The following is a 17,501-nucleotide window of genomic DNA, read 5'->3' as shown; positions in this document are numbered from 1 at the left end:
TGCCTTAAGAGAAGTCACTACCTCTCTACCTCCAAATGCCCTTTAGAGAAAAACCCAGTTACCCAATAGTGCCTACTCCAAAAATAATAAAGAGGGGACTCCAGGGAGGCATTTCTCTCTGAATTACCTTTATTTCCTCCGAGTGCAACGTGGAGCCCAATTCCAGTTTCACCAGGGAGGACATGAAAGCTCACAGAGGGGCAGGCCTTGCCTGACACCACACAGCAAGGGGCCTCAGAGGCACACCTCAGACCCAGGCCTCCTGCCGTCAACGCGGGACCCTTCCTGGCCCCACGAGGAGTCCCCAGCTCCAAGCATCCCCGTTGGTGATTGGAAACCCCATGGAAGCAGGGCCCACACGGGGTGGGCTGGCCAGCCCGCCCTGGGAGGGAGTGAGGCGCCACCCGGGGCCCCCACCCTGCCCTCCCCAGACACTCTCACGCTTCCCTGACCAGCCTGGCCACCCTCGACGCTCCTGAGGTGACCCATTTCCCTCAGCTTCAAAACAAACCAAAATGCAGACCAACATCCTTTGTTTGTTTTGGGGGATCAGAGAAAGGGGAAAGCAGTTCTGTGGGTTTGCACTTAAAAACAAAACTGCTCTGAGCTGCCCGAGCAGAAACCAAACCAAAGGTGAATTCAGAGGCCAAAAACCCTCGTGGAAGTGCTGCCTCCGAATGAGTCAAGGGAGGGCGTGGCGGGCTCAGAGACAAGGCTACCCACCGACCCGGCACCAGTGACCCAGGTCGGACAGCCATCACCACGGCGTAAGGCGGCAGCCACCCCTCCCGATCACCCTGGGCAGTGTGGACTTGGCAGGGGACCAGGCCCTGGGGGGTTGGGTCTCCTCGCTTAGCAAGGACTGATGAGAAGACGGGGCGCAGCAATGGACGCCGAGTCAGTGACTCTGAATCTAACAACCCACTCCCGTCTCAGCAGCCCACGGTCCCACAGGCCACGCTGAGGAACCAGGAAGGTGAACATGCCCGGGGTCCAGCCATGGGAGCACCGGGGTCAGCAGGTGAGACCTCCTCAGCACTGGTGCCAGCAGGGAGGGTCTGGCCAGGCCCTGATTCATCTGCCTGTACGACTTGTATTTCCCCCATATTTCGACCTCCAGGAGGGAGCTCACAGAGGGCAGAATCCAGGATGTTCCGAGAGACTGGGGACTCGCCATCTTGACACCCAGGACATGTGGGCTCCAGGAGCCATGCTGGCTAGGGACCCTGTCTGGGCCGTGTTCTGAGTTTAGATGAGGAAACAGGAGCAACTGAAGCCAGGCCTGCAGAGGCCCAGCTGGTGCTACTGGATCTCGTCAACAGCCTCAGTGAACACCCATGAGCCTGCTGTGAGAGGTAGGAGGAGGACTGTGGTCAGCAACTAAGGGTCAGTTTGCCTGGCAGACTGGTATCATCAATAATGCAAGTCCGGGACTTCCCGGGCAATCCAGTGGTTAAAGATTTTGCCTTCCAAGATAGGGGGTTTGTGTTCGATCCCTGGTCAGTCGGGGAGCTAAGATTCCACATGTTTCATGACCAAAAAATCAAAACATAAAACAGAAACAATATTGTAACAAATTCAATAGACTTTTTTAGTATATATGCTGCCGAAGCGAGCACACAATAGACTTTTTTAAAATAACTTTTAAAAAAATAATGACTATCCTAGGATGGCCAGAGATGCTCCCAATTAAGTGAGAATTCCTCACTTATCCTAAAATTTCAAATACATGGTCTCATTTGAGCCTCGTGAGCTCAAATGGGACAGCTGGGATTCAGAGAGGCAAAGCAATTTACTAAAGGTCACACAGCAAGTCAGCACTGGTCAGCGTGGGTTATCCCCCTCCCAGGATTTAACCTGCCTGGAGCAGGATTCTAGGCTGTGGGGGTTCCTCTTCTTCTCCCCAGTTATTTGGGTCTAGGATGGCTTGAGTAGACTTTGTATTGACTGCCTCGATTTTCTTAAGCTATGACCATTTTTTGGTTCTTTGGCAACAACTTAAGCACCTGACTCTTAATCCTCCCTCCACCCTTGACAAGTCGGTGCCTTCATCAGCCTATTTCACAGAGGAGGAAGCTAACACTCATCAACTGGCCCAAGGTCACCCAGCTGGTCAATGACAGCCTGGACTCAAAGCCAGCCTTTTCCCCATCCCAAGCAGGCTCTTTTCTGTTCAGTACCCTGCCTTCCTGCCCTGTCTCTTAAAATATCAGATCAACATTGAGAAGGCCCTAATGTTGGGCTTTCTCCAGGATCCCAGGTGGGTTATGACTCAAGGCCTAACCTGTCGGGGCTCATCCCCCCTTGGAGGGAGGTGGACTCAGACATCTGTGGGGGTCCCAGTCCCTCCCCATGCCCAGCTCTAGCTCCCGTGGTGTGCAGGTGTGTGTACCCACCAACGGCAGCCAGCATCTGGCTACCCACCAACTATCAATGGGAAATCTTCCCCCTCCTTCCTGCCTAGTCTTCCTCAGCTGCTGGGCCCAACAAGTTGATTCATGAAAACTTCCAAGGCCCCACTAAGCTAGCTGGCATCTCAACTGTCTCCACAAAACAGAGGTTCCTCTTCCTTAAGTAGAGGAGTTCAACAACACGTGTGAATTTCAACAACATGTGTGTGTGCACATGGGTAGTAAGGACAGACCACCCAATGGCCTCACTATCCAAAGAAATTACAGATAACACCTTGGTTTATTTTTCTCTCATCTTTTTTTTTTCTCCTGGGCACCTTTTATTTTTTAACATGTCTGTGTTCATGTTGCATGCCTACCTTCTTATTTCTCTTTATTTAGCATTAATTTATTTACTGCTATAGCTCCAGTATGTAGTGCAGTATTTGGCCCAAATAGGACCTTAATAAATATTTGCTGAATTAAGGTGCATGTGTACACATTCCTATATATGTATGTGTGTGTGCACATTCCTCCCTGGGTGTGTGTTGGTGTGCTCACTTGCACGTAGGTACCTAAGTGTGTGTCCTGGTACAGAGATGACGGTGTGGTTTGCTGAACTGTGTGTCTGTGTCACTGTATCACTCATTCAACAAACAACTCTTGACCACCTGCTCCGTGAGAGTCACTGTGCCCGTGCTGGGAACACAGCAGAGAACCAGGCCAAATAGAGAGCAGAGCGCTCTTTACAGGTGCGCTCAACCCAGGCCCTTCTGGGGAGCGAGGCCAGAGCAAGGGATCTAATTATACATGGGAGCCAGAGGGCAGTATTGACCTTTGAGGGGCTGGTCTCAAGGCAAGGGCCCAGCAACCCCCAACAAGGCCCGCCCTGCAAAGCCTCCCTCACTCTTTTCCTCCCTGCCCTCATCACAGGGCACCCCCTAGTGGGAACAAGAGGCAAAGCAACAGATCCTTCCATGAGGAAATGCAGCCAGGGATCAAGAAGCCCAAAGAAAACCCACAAAATCAGTCCAAATAACTCCAGGCCCCACTGGCTGAGACTCGGCCGCCTGTGGAGAAAGAGCAGTGTGTTGGCCCCCCGGCCACTCTGAGGCTTGTTTACAGAGGCATGGCTGAGACCCTGTGTATGTTTCCTGTTGCCACTGTAACAAATTACCACAACCTTAATAACTCAAAACAGCACAAATATTATTATCTTACAGCTCTGGAGGTCAGAAGTCCTCACATCAGAGTGTCCTTATGCCTGCATTCCTTCAGGAGGATCTAGGAAAGAATCATTTTCTTGCCTTCTTCAGCTTCTAGAAGCAGCCAGCTTTCCTTGGCTCTTGAACTCATCCAACACCTGGGGCGTAGCAGCTCTTAACCTCCCTCATCTCTGCTCTGGTGTGTCCCCTCTTCCCACGGACTCTCCTGTCTTCTGCTTGAAGAAGCCTTCTGACTACTTTGGTCCCACTGGGATATCCAGGCCCATCTCAAGATCTTTAACTCAGCACATCTGCCAAGTCCCGTTTGCCATGTGAGGAAATGTAGTCACAGGTTCTGGGCACTAGGACCCATACATTTTAGGCAGGCGGTAAACACTGTTTTGCCTACCATGCTCAGAAATGAAAGAACTTACCCAAGGTCTGAAGAGTTTGGTGAAGGTCAGAACTCAGGCTGCGGGGCCCCAGTTCTATGTCCAAACCTAAGCCAGTCTCCTTAAAGATTCTGTGCTGACTGGTCCATTACACCTGGTTTGCTTTTCATGCCAGTTCCACCACCTAGTAAAGGGGTGACCTTGGACATGTAGCTTAATGTCTCAGCACCTCAGTCTTCCTATCTGTGAAATGGGATGATGAGGAGAGCCACCACGAAGGCTCACTGATTTTGCAATAAGCCTGTGTCCTGACTGCACTGTCCCAGTCCTGGCAGTGATCCCAGCTGCCCCACCCTCTACTCATCCTATTTAGAAATGCATGGAGTGAGGGCCAGAAGAGGGAAGGAGGAATGCATGCACCCAGCAGGACTGGTAACCAAAGAAGTGCCCTTGACCCCTGGAGCCCTTCTCCTGCCCCTCCCCAGAGCAGTGGGGTGGCCACTTTCTTGGCATCTCCCCAGGGAAGGAAGCCTTTGATACCTAACTGGGTCTCAGAAAGGGAACAAAGGGATGCTTTTTGCATGAAAAGCCACCTGCTGGCGCAGGGAAGAAACCCTGATTCATAGAGCTGGATGTTTCATGACTGCAGACTCAGGAAAGAAGCCCACCGGTCCGCCAGGAAAGAAGCCCACCGGTCCGCCAGCCTGGGTGGGTTGCCCACACAGAGGCACCAGAGATTCGCTAAGTGTCCCACAGCTGGGAGGGAGGGTGACTTCAGAGGAGCTGCCAAGTTCTCTCCAAACAGAAGTTTAGGATGGGGTAAGGAGAGGTTCCCAGGAGACTGAGAAGGCTTCCAGTGCAGGCGGTGGAGCCAGGCCTCCAAGGACCATTCCTGTTGGAGAAAGAAAAGACGCTGTCCTGCCCATCTCCAGGCCACAGCCCCACAGCAGGGAACTCCATGACTGAAAAGATATCAGGGCCTCCCAGGCCACTGTCCTGAGGCTGCCTCCTCACTGTCTTGTGACCAAAAGTACTGAGTATTTCCTTAGTTCATGGTGCGATGCTGGCCCTTAAAAGGCTAATCAGGACCTTTAATTATGCAAGCATGGTCAGAAAAAGTCATGTGACTGCTTTCATTTTCATTGAGGGGCAGGGAAGAATATATCTGAATAATTTTTACTTATTGTTTGAAAAATGTATTCATTTTGTATAGGTAATACATCACATGATTTAAAATAAAAATGATATGAATAGTGTACGGCCACTATGAAGAACAACATGGATTTCCTTAAAAAACTAAAAATAGAGTTACCATATGATCTGGCAATCCCAGTCCTGAGCATATATCCAGAAAAGACCAAAACGCTAATTCAGAAAGATACTTGCACACCAGTGTTCATAGCAGCACTATGGAAAATAGCCAAGACGTGGAAGCAAGCTAAATGTTCATCGACAGATGAATGGATAAAGAAGATGTGGTACGTATATACAGTGGAATATTACCCAGCTGTAAAAAGAATGAAATAATGCCATTTGCAGCCATATGGTTGGACCTAAAGATTATCCTAGTAAGTGAGGTAAAGCCAGGCAGAGAAAGACCAATATCAAATGATATCTCTTATATGTGAAGTCTAAAAAGAATGATACAAATGAACTTATTGCCAAAACAGGAACAGACTCACAGACATAGAAAACAAACTTTAGGTTACCAAAGGGGAAAAGGGGTGAGAGAGATAAACTAGGAGCTTGGGATCGACAGATATGCAGCACCATATGTAAAGTAGATTAACAGTGAGGTCCTACTAGGTATAGGACTGGGAACTATATTCAGTATCTTGTAATAACCTATAATGGAAAAGCACCTGAAAAAAATATATGTATAAATGTATAACTGAATCACTTTGCTGAATACCAGAGACTAACACAACATTGTAAATCAACTATATGTCAATAAATAAAATGATATGAATAGTGTAAAAAAAAAAAAAAAAGGCTAATCAGTGCGCTCCATCATTTTTCTCTGACTTTTTAAAAACATAGGAACTTTGTCACTACTCATAAGAGAAATTCATACTCATTAAAGAAAAATGGGTAGCAAGGACAGACCACCAAATGGCCTCACTATCCAAAGAAATTACAGCTAACACCTTGATTTATTTTTCTTTCATCTGTTTTTTCCTCCCGGGCATCTTTTATTTTTTAACATGTCTGTGTTCATGCTGCATGCCTTCCTTCTGACTTCTCTTCATTTAGCATTAATTTATTTAATAGCTGGAGCTATGGCTCCAGTATGTAGCACAGTATTTGGCACAAATGGGACCTCAATAAATATTTTCTGAATTAAGGTGAATGAACAGAGATAATTTTTCTATGTTATACAAAAGTAATAATAATCATAATATGTGACAGCTGAGGGCTTACTTTGAGCTGAGTACTTTATCAAAATTATTTCATGTGACACAATAACCCCTTAAGGTAGGTGCTATTATTATCTCCCATTTTACAGATGTATAAACTAAGGCTTAGGGAGAGAGATTAAGTCCCAAGGTTACACAGGTAGCACCTGACTTCTCACCCAGGTCCAGTCGACCCCAAGCCTGTGTTGCTAATGCATTGTATCACTGCCTCTCAGGGAACATTTTTACAAAGAGCATTTAAAATGACTTCACAATATTCTTTTCAATGGGCTGCGCTATTCCTCAATCACAGCATGTTCAGGTTATTTTCTGTTTTTTTCCCCCTGCTTTCATAAATAATTCTACAATAAACAACTTTATACATAACCAAATTCCATGTGTAATGTCTATTCATTAGCAAAGACTCCCCAGAAATTGAATTACTGGTTCAAATGGTGCATTTTTAAAGCTTTCAGGCATGTTTTCCCTTCAATTATGTTTTGTTTTGGTTTTGGTTTACATATGGAAATTCAGACCTCGTCAATCCACCACCTACTGGTCTACATTTTCATCCACTGTTTCCATCTTTGAAACATCTTCCCTTTCCAGAAAGTTAATAATTCTATTTTCTACTGGCTGTACAGTCTGCTTTTAAATTATTCAGCCCTTTAGTTCTTCAGTGACTCCTTCGGGGAATGTGCTAGAGAAAAGGGCCCCATTTACACTTCCAAGTCCCTCCAGGAATCCCCCCTCCTCTGGGCAGGGGGGAGAGATGAAAGGGAATGGAAAATAAGGAGAGTGAGAAATTCTTGGTGTTCTAATTACCAGGGAAGGAGTGCCCCTTCTTCTACACATGAATGACTTCCTCCCAAGGTCTTCCATTTCCTTCTTTTTTTTCTCCTTATCTTTTAATTATTCTTTATTTAGTGGTCCTACCAACATGACCCTTCACCCAGGCCCACTGTTTCTTTGTGCACTGACTTTACAGACATTTCTGCCATATGTCTGTGACCCAAGTTGAGACTGATATTTCCTTCCTGTTCCTTTTCCAGGCTGTGCCTCATTTTCTCAGAATATGAAGGAATTTTTGTTTGTTTGCATCTGTGTAAAGGTTCCTTGGCAGGAGAGCATGCATATTATCTTAAAATAAGGACAATATTGACACGTAAAGCACAGGAAAAAAATAACGTACTCAAACACCATTGCAAATAAATATCTCACTCAGATGAAATTTTTGTAAAGGTTACACTATTTCTGATGAATCAGCACCGTATGAGAAGGTGAAAATGGGGGTCCCTACAACTAGGAACAAGAAACACTTATTCCAAGAAACAGAATTATTTTATTCTTGCTACTTTTGTTATTGTAATTTATTCTGTGTTTTGAAGGAGGGGGGACATTTTTTCTTCTTCCTCCCTGAGTACCAATGTGACCATTCACACAACCTCCCTCAGCAAATCAAGACAGGACAGAGAAGGTCTCATTCATTTCTTCCTAGAAGCTTCTCAAGTTCACCGGTTGACCTGAGTTAAGGCAGAACTGTCGTAAATAAGAAATGGCTTAAGAAACTCCTTGAAAAACTACAGAATGCAAAAAATTGTTCAGATGGAATATTAAAAATATGTCAAATTGGGGATGAGGGTGTTGCCGGACTCATAGTGAATGGGCTTTGGGTGAATGGGCGGTAGGGGTCAGAGTAGGACAAGGGGCAATGACCCAGGTGGATAAAGACCTCGCTGCCTCCCCCGCAAAAGAACCACTGAGAAAGCAACTATACTCCAATAAAAATAACCAAACTTCAAGGATATATTGTACAATATGGAGAAATATAGCCAATACTTTATAAAAGGAGTACTGTTAGGGGAAGCACACTGATTGAAACCGTCCACCCTGGCCAGGCACCATAGTAACCATTTGCATAAGATGTTTTATGACAGTAGGTCCCGGTAAGGAACACGGAACTAATAAGCCTCCACCAACGGGAAGAGTTCGGGAAAGGTCAAAAGGAGACCACCTCCTAGAATCCTTCTCTCTGGCATCCATCTCTGTCGAACAAGGCCTGCACCACCGGGAAGGTGGTTGAGTCAGAATGACTGGCTAAAGACAACCCAGAAACTAATCCCATCACCATAAAACCTGAGACTGTGAGCCACGTGGCAGAACTATCCTCCTGGGTTCCCTTACCCTCCTGCTCTCCACCCGGGAGCCCTTTCCCAATAAAATTTCTTGCTTTGTCAGCACATGTGTCTCTTCGGACAATTCATTTCCGAGTGTTAGACAAGAGCCCAGTTTCGAGCCCTGGAAGGGGTCCCCCTTCCTGCAACAATACTACCTTTAAAAATTTGGACTCTGTGGGAGAAGGTGAGGGTGGGATGTTTTGAGAGAACATTATCGAAACATGTATATTATCAAGGGTGAAACAGATCACCAGCCCAGGTTGGATGCATGAGACAAGTGCTCGGGGCTGGTGCACTGGGAAGACCCAGAGGGATGGGGTGAGGAGGGAGGCGGGAGGTGGGGTCGGGATGGGGAACACATGTAAATCAATGGCTGATTCATGTCAATGTATGGCAAAAACCACTACAATATTGTAATTAGCCTCCAACTAATAAAAATAAATGGAAAAAAATAATAATAATAAAATTATTTTTTCTGTGAAAAAAAAAATTGTGAACCACTGTGGGGATTTCTCTGGTGGTTCAGTGGTTAGGAATATGCCTGCCAACACAGGGGACACAGGTTCAATCCCTGGTCGGGGAACTAAGATACCCCATGCCGTGAAGCAACTAGGCCTGAGCGCCACAAGAAGAGAATCCGTGGGCCGCAACAAAAGATCCTGCAAGATGCAACAAAGATCCTGGGTGCTGCAACTAAGACCCGACACAACCAAATAAATAAATAAATCTTTTTTTAAATTGTGAATCATTGTATATACCTGTAACTTACATAATATTATACAGCAATGATACTTCAATAAAAAATAAAAATTAAGAAAAATAAAATAAAGCTATTTAAAAAATAAAATTTTAAAGAATAAAGAACCATTAAGGACAGGGTGGGGGTGTCCAGAGGACCAGGGACCTCAGCCGTGGCTCTCCGAATGGGAACCTGAAATGCCTTCCCTGCGCCTAGTACCCCCATCCGTCTGATGAGGTTGTTGGCCAGCTGATTCCAATGGTTCCCATGGAGCACTGCACTCAGCCTATTCTCAGAGTCTGCAGGCAGCCCTTGCACTACCCACTGTGAGCTCCATCTGCTGGTGTGAGAGAAAAGACACCCTGGGGTGCTTGAACAGGTCTGGGTGACCAATAACAAACCCTCCTCAGCTGCATCTTGAGGGCCTGATTGTTGTCAGAGCCTTGGTGAGTAAGTCAGCTGGGAACCCCTGCTCGCCATCTGGATGTGACACCAGCACACCATCTCCCTTTCCTCTTCCTGCAAACCCAGCTAAAGGGGTGTGTGTGTGTGTGTGTGTTAGCCCCTCAGTCATGTCTGACTCTTTGTGACCCCATGGACTGTAGCCCACCAGCCTCCCCCATCCACGGGATTCTCCAGGCAAGAAGACTGGAGTGGGTTGCCATTTCCTTCTCTGGGGGATCTTCCCGACCCAGGGATCAAACCCGAGTCTTGCACGTTGTGGGCGGATTCTTTACCTTCTGAACCACCAAGGAAGCCAGAAGGGGTAGGAACAATCAAAACCAATCAATGTATTGAGCCCTGCCTGGTACCCTCAAATATGCTCATGCTGACTCACCTGCATGACCTGGGGAAACATACCCCATTTTGCAAGGTTAAATAACAGAGGCTCCAAATACCGAAAAACACAACTAAGCAAGATTTAAATTCAGATCACACAGTCTCCAAACCAGGCTCTCGTGGTGCTTCCACCTCTTTTGTAGGTGAAGAAACAGAAGTGAGGAATGGTCATACCATTTACCAGCCCCGCAGCAAGCCAGCAAAAAGGTGTCTGTTTATCCTGAGAGGGCCCCCACCCTGTTCACAAGCTTCCTCAGTCCCCTTGCCTCCCAAAGCCTGGGAGAGTCTGCATTTTGTCAACTTCCCCTGGGTCAATGGACCCACTGCCCAACCTTCCACCATTTGCCAGGTTCTTCCCCTGAGCCACACCAGGGCCAGGTGCCTGAGGGAAGGCCTGGTCCCCATCCTTCTCCCCCAGGGAGAAGTGCTGGTCCCAGGAGAACTAGACTGGAAGGAAGCCCTCAAGTGAGGGTGGGGGGCGCAGAGGACGTTGCTCACTTCATCCTGCCTGCCTCAGGCCGCATCTGGGGCAGGAGCCAAGCCTGGCCATCACACACTGATGGGCAAGGCCTCCTTTCCAACCTCCAGCTTACTGGGCAACTTGGACAACTCACTCAGCATCTCTGTGCTCCCTCCAGACCGCAGCCCACACACATGGCAGATATTCAACCAACCCCTGCCATGCTTTTTTTCCCTAAACCAGAAGTCAACCAGTCAGAAACAGTCTTCTTCCCATTAATAATCTTTATGGTGGATTCCTCCCGGAGCTGGCATGTACTCACAGGCAATTAAGAATGTGCAGATCGGAGTCCACCAGAGAAGTAACGACTTCCTGAGGTTCACAGAGCCAAGAGGAGGGAACAATTGACTCCTTTGTTGCCAGGGTTGCTGTTCGTCACTGGCAACGGCATTCTTAAGGAATTAGGATATTAAAGTTTTAATAACCATTTGATATACGCAGTAAAAACTTTTCGATTATGGCATTTCTGGAAAGTGGTGTCTTCATCTGTTACAGGAATTTACCAAGTGTCTTTTAATTAAGTCGGTTCTAAATGAGACACCTCCTTGGTGCGGTAATTTTCTGAATGAAGCTACCCTGAAGTACTAATTAGTTCGTTTTTAATGCTTAATCTACTCTCCCAACGTGGTGGTTAGGGTGGGGTTGACCTGCTGAAACTGGATGAGGCGTCACCTGCAGCAGCTATGGTCTCTCCTGGCTGGAGACCCGGAGGGATTTCATCTCACGCCGGATCAACTTCTAAACTGCTGGCTGAACTGACCATGGGCTTTAAATCTACCTGGAAATGCTCAGCCACAGCCCCTGCTCCTGATTAACCCAAAGAAACCACTCACTCAATACAGGAAGAAGGGGTGAGCTGCCTTGGGTGGGTGTGGCCACCCCATCACCAGAGGTGTCAAGCCAAGGGCATCTGGGTGTTTGGGTAGAAAAGTGGGCTGGCTGATCTCAGAGGTCTCTTTCCATCCCTCTTCCCACTCACGGTTCTTTATTATTCATTCTTAGGTCACTGACCGAACTTTTATTAAGCCCCTCTTTGCATGCATATAAATGAAGAGCAGAGAGGGGCAGGACCCTGTGGTGGAGGGACCCGCAGAGCGACTACAGGTGGTGGTGGAGGAGGGGGTTGGAAAACCAGTGTGAAGAGGCCACAAAGGAGATGGGCAGGGGGCTCTGGGGTGGGGAGTCACATGGAGGCTGGGAGGGTAGACATGGGAAGTCGTTTAGGAATGGGAGTTACACCCAGCTGTGGCACCGACTGGGCAATTTGACCGGAGGGAAGACGGAGCCTGCCTGGGAAGAGCTGTCAGTCCTGGGAGAGACAGGAGAAATCTCTCCCCCATCTCACATGCATGCACATGTATATACACACATGCTCATTCAAGTCCTCATGACACATAAGGACAATTGCTTTTTTTTTTAATTGTTTTTTTCTTTTTACTTGAAAGTAAAGACACACGTGTAAAAAAAAAAAATCACACAATATAGCAATATATAGATTAAAAAGTGAAAGTCTCCTATTACCTCAATTATCAGTCCCCTCCCAGAGAAAACCACCACTGATCTTCCAGACCTTTCCCTCTGTACCTATGTATGTGCATGTGTGTGCGTGTGCGCGTGTGCACACACACACACACACAGCTGTTTGTTGAATGAGATCATATTAAAAGCATGGTTCTGTAACTTGTTTTCACTTTGTAACATATCACAAACATCCTTTCATAGCAGTTGGTACATACAGATCTACCTCATTTTTTTAACAGCTATGAAGATTCAATAGTACAGAGTCTAGTTTATTTCACCCTATTGATAGACATTAAGGCTTTTGCTATTTTTTTTTTTAACAATTGCAAACTAAGCTGCAGGGACGTGAACATAACTTTCTGTGTTATCTACCCTTGTAGATATACTTGGAACTGCAAGATGATTTGGTATCATTGTGTAAGTTTTTTTTATGAAATGTCCTTAGAAGTGTGCTGCTGGTTAAAGACTAACAGTTCCTGCCAGCTGGCTCATCAGGAGCAGGCTGGGCCCCTTGCTCCCTGCCATATTCATAGTATAGTACCTGTTTCCCTGTTTTCCCTTCAACACTGGGCATTATTAGTCCTTCAATTTTTTGCCTATCTAATGAGCAGGAAAAAAAAGACAAAAGGTGCTTCTCACTGTTATCACTTCAGTCCTTGTTTTCTAAGTAAGTAGTGCAGGAAGGCTGAGTGAGCTACTGGAGGACCCAGGACAGCAGCCTGGCCCTCCCTGGCTGACCAGAAAGTATTAGTCACTCAGTCGTGTCTGTGCCTGACTCTTTGTGACCCCATGGACTGTAGCCCACCAGACTCCTCTGTCCACAGAATTCTCCAGGCAAGGATACTGGAGTGGGTAGCCATTCCCTTCTCCAGGGGATCAAACCCAGGTTTCCTGCACTGCAGACAGATTCTTTACCATCTGAGCCACCAGGGAAGCCCAAAACTCTGACTCTTAAGACTTCCCGAGAGACCTTGGGCAGACTGCCCACTGCACCAGCCTCAATTATACGAGGTGTGTCCCAGTCAGAGCTGATGGGGAGCAGAGTCCCAGGGACTGCGGGGACCTGATCATGTAGGGCTTCCTGAGGCAGAGGCCCCGACAAAGCAACACCAACCTGGGCTCCAAAGGCCTCTCCAAAAGCCTCTCTCCAGGGAGCAGTGACCCCAGTGGATCAGCTCTAATACCCCTGAGCTGAAGCCAGTCCACCCAGCAGTCAAGGGTAGGCTCCACCACTCCCCCCAGTGCCTGCAAGGCTGGCCCTCCCAGCATTTCTCAGAACAGACAAGCCCAAGTGACTCAGCACGGCCCGTGGTCCCTGGTCTGAGACAGGCCATGACTCACAAATTGTGAGTCTTCGTCCAAGCAGGCTTTGCCAGCCTGTGAGGCTGCAGCGCTGGCAGGGAGCTACAGAGTTCTGGGCTTGGGGCGATGGGGAAAGAAAGAAAGGTCCTGACAGGAGCAGCAGGCCGGGCACTCCTACAGCTTCCCTCCCCACCAGCCAACCAGAGGGAGGCTCGCAGGCTCCCAGGCCACAGAGCCAAGGCCCAGTTTCAGGGCTGTAAGTCCAGGTAGAAGGCTTGGACTTTGGACGTGCTTGGACCCAGGTCTTCCCCGGCTCCAGACAAGAAGGAAACTGGCTGGCGTCAGACTCTAGTGGAGTTTCAAAGCCTCCATCTTCCAACCAAAACTCCAGCAGAGTCCAGTGCCAGGCTGTCTGCCATGTGCAGTGGGTGTTGGGCCCTGGGAGGGGTTCCCCAATCCTCCAAGACATGCCCCACACCCGGCGTCTAAGCCACCATGCTCACAGTCGCCAGACAGGACTCCTGAGCATCTGCACATTCCCCAAGCATTTTAGCACGCAAGGGCTTCCAGAGTTTTCGGAGACCTGGGTGATTCTTCTGTTCTAGAATAGTGAAGGCAGACACTCTGCACCCCCACCCGCAACCCTGCCCCACACACTGTGCCTTTTAGTTCAAAGACAGATTCTCAGCAACAGCAAACAGTAAATGCTACCCAGGCTACCCAAGTTGGATGTCTTGTTTATTTTCTTTTGTTATACATGTTTGATTGTGTGGCTGAAGGTGACGCAGAAAGGCACGGGCAGCAAGGAAGAAGGGCCAAAGCCAGGCCTGGGCAGAGGCCCAGGGAGACTGCGCGTCTCCTGTAGGAGCAATCACACCCCCACCAGGGCTCCGTCCTTCACTCTCTGGCTCAGGAAATCTACAGGCCTCCCTGCAACCTCCATGCCCTCCAGCGCCCAAGTTATACCACCAAGAGCCCTACTGGCGATGACTTGTTTACACGCCGGGCTGCTGGCCTCCAGAACTGCGTCAGACAGGCTGAACATTGACTGTAACGAGCAGGCACTGGGCCCAATGAAGCCAAGGCTAGGATTAATGAGGGACAGATGCTTTTTTTTTTTTTGCCTTGGCAGCTAAAAACTTGGCAGCTGTGCCATTTCTTAAGACCCGATAATAGTAATGGTCCCCATACATTGAGTGGCAACCGTGCTCCAGTCCCCATGCTAGTGCAACTCACACACGTGATCCCAGCCTCAGCCACCCACCCAACAACTCGAAGAGCCCAAGTCCCCAATTCCTGGCACTAGGGACACACTTGCTCAGGAAATATCGTTGCATGAATAGCGAAGTGGACACACATAAAGAAACCAGAGTTCTCCACCAAGGTACTCTTTCCAAATTTTCTTTCTTAGAATCATTTTTCTTTTCAAGATTGTAAACAGACACATTTAGCTTTATTCACTTTAATTTTGAAGCATTTCGAACACATGGAAAAGTATAGAAAAAATATGATACATCAAACTCTTTTTTTTTTTTTTGGCTGTGGTGAGTCTTTGCTGCTGCACTCGGGCTTTCTCTAACTGTGGTCAGTACGGGCTACTCTTCGTTGTGATGCTAGGGCTTCTCATTGCAGTGGCTTCTCTTGTTGCAGAGCTCTAGGCACTTGAGCTCAATAGCTGCAGCTTGTGGGGTCTAGAGCGCAGGCTCAGTAGTCATGGCACAGGGGCTTAGCTGTTCCTAGGCATGTGGAATCTTCCTGGACCAGGGATAGAACGCATGTCCGCAGCATTGGCAGGTGGATTCCTATCCACTTTGCCACGAGGGAAGTTCTCAAACTCTATTTTTAAAACAGCAAAGAATTTATAGATACAACATTCAGGATAGGGCTTAAGACAAGGAATGGGCAAGGGGAACACAGGTAGCAAAATGGTGTTGGAATCGTCAGCAGGCTCATTTTTCATTTTTAAATTATAATTCCTAAGACACATATCTGTTGCATAAATCACTCTATGTGATTTATGTATTTTACACAGAAACTTTTAAAAAAGAAAACCAAAAAAATAAAATAAGGCAAAAAAATAATTAAAAATAAAAAAGAAAACCATATATTATAAATAAGATTAAAAAATAATAAAAAAAATAAATAAGATTTAACATCCAGATTTAACAAGTAAGATTTTATTTGCTTCAGACCTTCTTTCTCTTTCTGCCCTTTAAGAAATAAACTTTACACATGTGAGTAAAGCCTATCCTCCATCCTGTCTCTCATCTTTCCTCCTGGAGACAACTAGAGACAACAGTTTGTACACTGTACCTGTCATGTACATTTGTACATGAATTTTTGTACATTGACCTTACATCCAGCCATCTTACTGAACTCTTTCTTCAGTTTACCCGTAGATTTCCTTGAATTTTTTTTGTAGACAATCATGTCATCTGCACATAAAATTGCAATTTTTTTCTTCCATTGTAAATTTTATTATTATTATTATTATTTTTTTGTCTCACTCTGCTGGCTAAAACATGTAGCACAAAGTTGAATGATGTTGGCAATAGCAGGTAGATTTCTCCCATGCATGATTTTAAAGGAAATGCCTCAAATATTTTGCCACCAAGGATATTGTTTGCTGTTGGTATTTGCTAGACAGCCTTTATCAGGTTCAGGAAGTTTCCATCAATTCTGAATTGGTCAAGAGTTTTTATAATAAGTGAAGTTAAATTTTTATCAAGTGCTTTTTCTGTTCACATCCATTGAGATTATTATGTGTTTTCTTCTTTGTCGTTGTTGCTGTGCAGGGTCCCAGTCACGTCTGACTCTCTGTGACCCCATGGACTGCAGCAGGCCAGGTTTCCCTGCCCTTCACCATCTCCCGGATCCTGCTCAAACTCATGTCCATTGAGTTGGTGATGTCATCCAACCGTATTGTCCTCTGTCATCCCCTTCTCCTGCCTTCAATCTTTCCCAGCATCAGGGTCTTTTCCAATGAGTCGGCTCTTCACATCAGGTGGCCGAAGTATTGGACTTTCAGCTTTAGCATCAGTCTTTCCAGGGAATATTCAGGGTTGACTTCCTTTAGGAATGACTGGTTTGATCTCCTTGCAGCACTTAATTTGGTAAGTCACTTTGGGTTTTCTCATTTTAAACTGTTCTTTTATAACTGCTAAGTCAATTATATATATATTCAGCTTGCTAATATTTGATTTATGATTTTTGCCTTTCTCTTCATAACTGAGGTTGGCCTATAATTTTATTTTCTCATATTGTCATTAACCAGCTTGCATATTAAGATTATACTAACCTCATAAAGTTGATTACAAGATGTCTCTTCTTTTTCCATTTTTTGAAACAGTCTAAATAAAAAAGGAATATCTGTTTCTTGAATAATTTGGCAAAAATCACCCATAAAACTATCTGGGTTGTGCTTCAATGTGTTGGAGGGTTGTTTCGTTTTTTAAAAAATAAATTTTAATTTTGCAACAATAAGTCTTCTTTTATTTGTTTTTGGTCACACTATGCATGGCATGTAGAATCTTAGTTCCCCAACCAGGGATCAAACCTGTGCCCCTTGCATTGGAAGCATGGAGTCTGAACTACTGGACTGCCAGGGAATAAGTTTTGATTTACAGAAAAGTTTTGCAAAGGTAGCAAAGAGGTTTCTCCTATATATCTCGCCTAGATTTCCCTAATGTTAATGTAAGGGTTCAGAACCATAGTACATTTGTCAAAATAAGAAACTAACATTGATACATCATTATTAACTAAACTCCAGACTTTACTAAGATTTCACCAGTTTTTCCACCATGTCCTTCTTCTGTTCCAGCATCCAATGTGGACTACCACATAATATTTATGGATGGTTGATTTTTATGTTTCCTTTGCAGTTATGGTTGATTGCTATAGAAACAAGCCCTCAATGAATGCCTATCCCTGTATTCTTACCAATATACAATCCCTCCCACAGAGACTTGCTTTGGCCATGATTTGTTATCTGGCCAATGAGACATGGAAAAGTGTGACAC

At 46.2% G+C, this 17,501-nt stretch overlaps 2 long non-coding RNA genes across 2 annotated transcripts in view; one reads left to right on the top strand and one right to left on the bottom strand.

The window, feature by feature from the left end:
* Positions 1-653: 653 nt before the first annotated feature.
* On the top strand, positions 654-5,327 carry LOC122439216. The gene is made up of 3 exons (XR_006268828.1): positions 654-1,021; positions 1,121-1,355; positions 3,614-5,327. It is a non-coding gene; the product is annotated as an uncharacterized LOC122439216 (long non-coding RNA).
* A 9,711-nt stretch (positions 5,328-15,038) lies between these two features.
* LOC122439922 overlaps positions 15,039-17,501 on the bottom strand; it is a 48,185-nt gene continuing 45,722 nt past the window's right edge. The window contains exon 6 of the long non-coding RNA XR_006269020.1: positions 15,039-15,318. This is a non-coding gene — a long non-coding RNA (uncharacterized LOC122439922). The remainder of the gene's footprint in view (positions 15,319-17,501) is intronic.

The sequence above is a fragment of the Cervus canadensis genome, chromosome 4 (assembly GCF_019320065.1).
Source record: "Cervus canadensis isolate Bull #8, Minnesota chromosome 4, ASM1932006v1, whole genome shotgun sequence".
Lineage (NCBI taxonomy): Eukaryota > Metazoa > Chordata > Mammalia > Artiodactyla > Cervidae > Cervus > Cervus canadensis.
The sequence above is the reverse complement of the archived record's forward strand: the minus strand, read 5'-3'. Positions and strand labels throughout refer to the sequence as shown.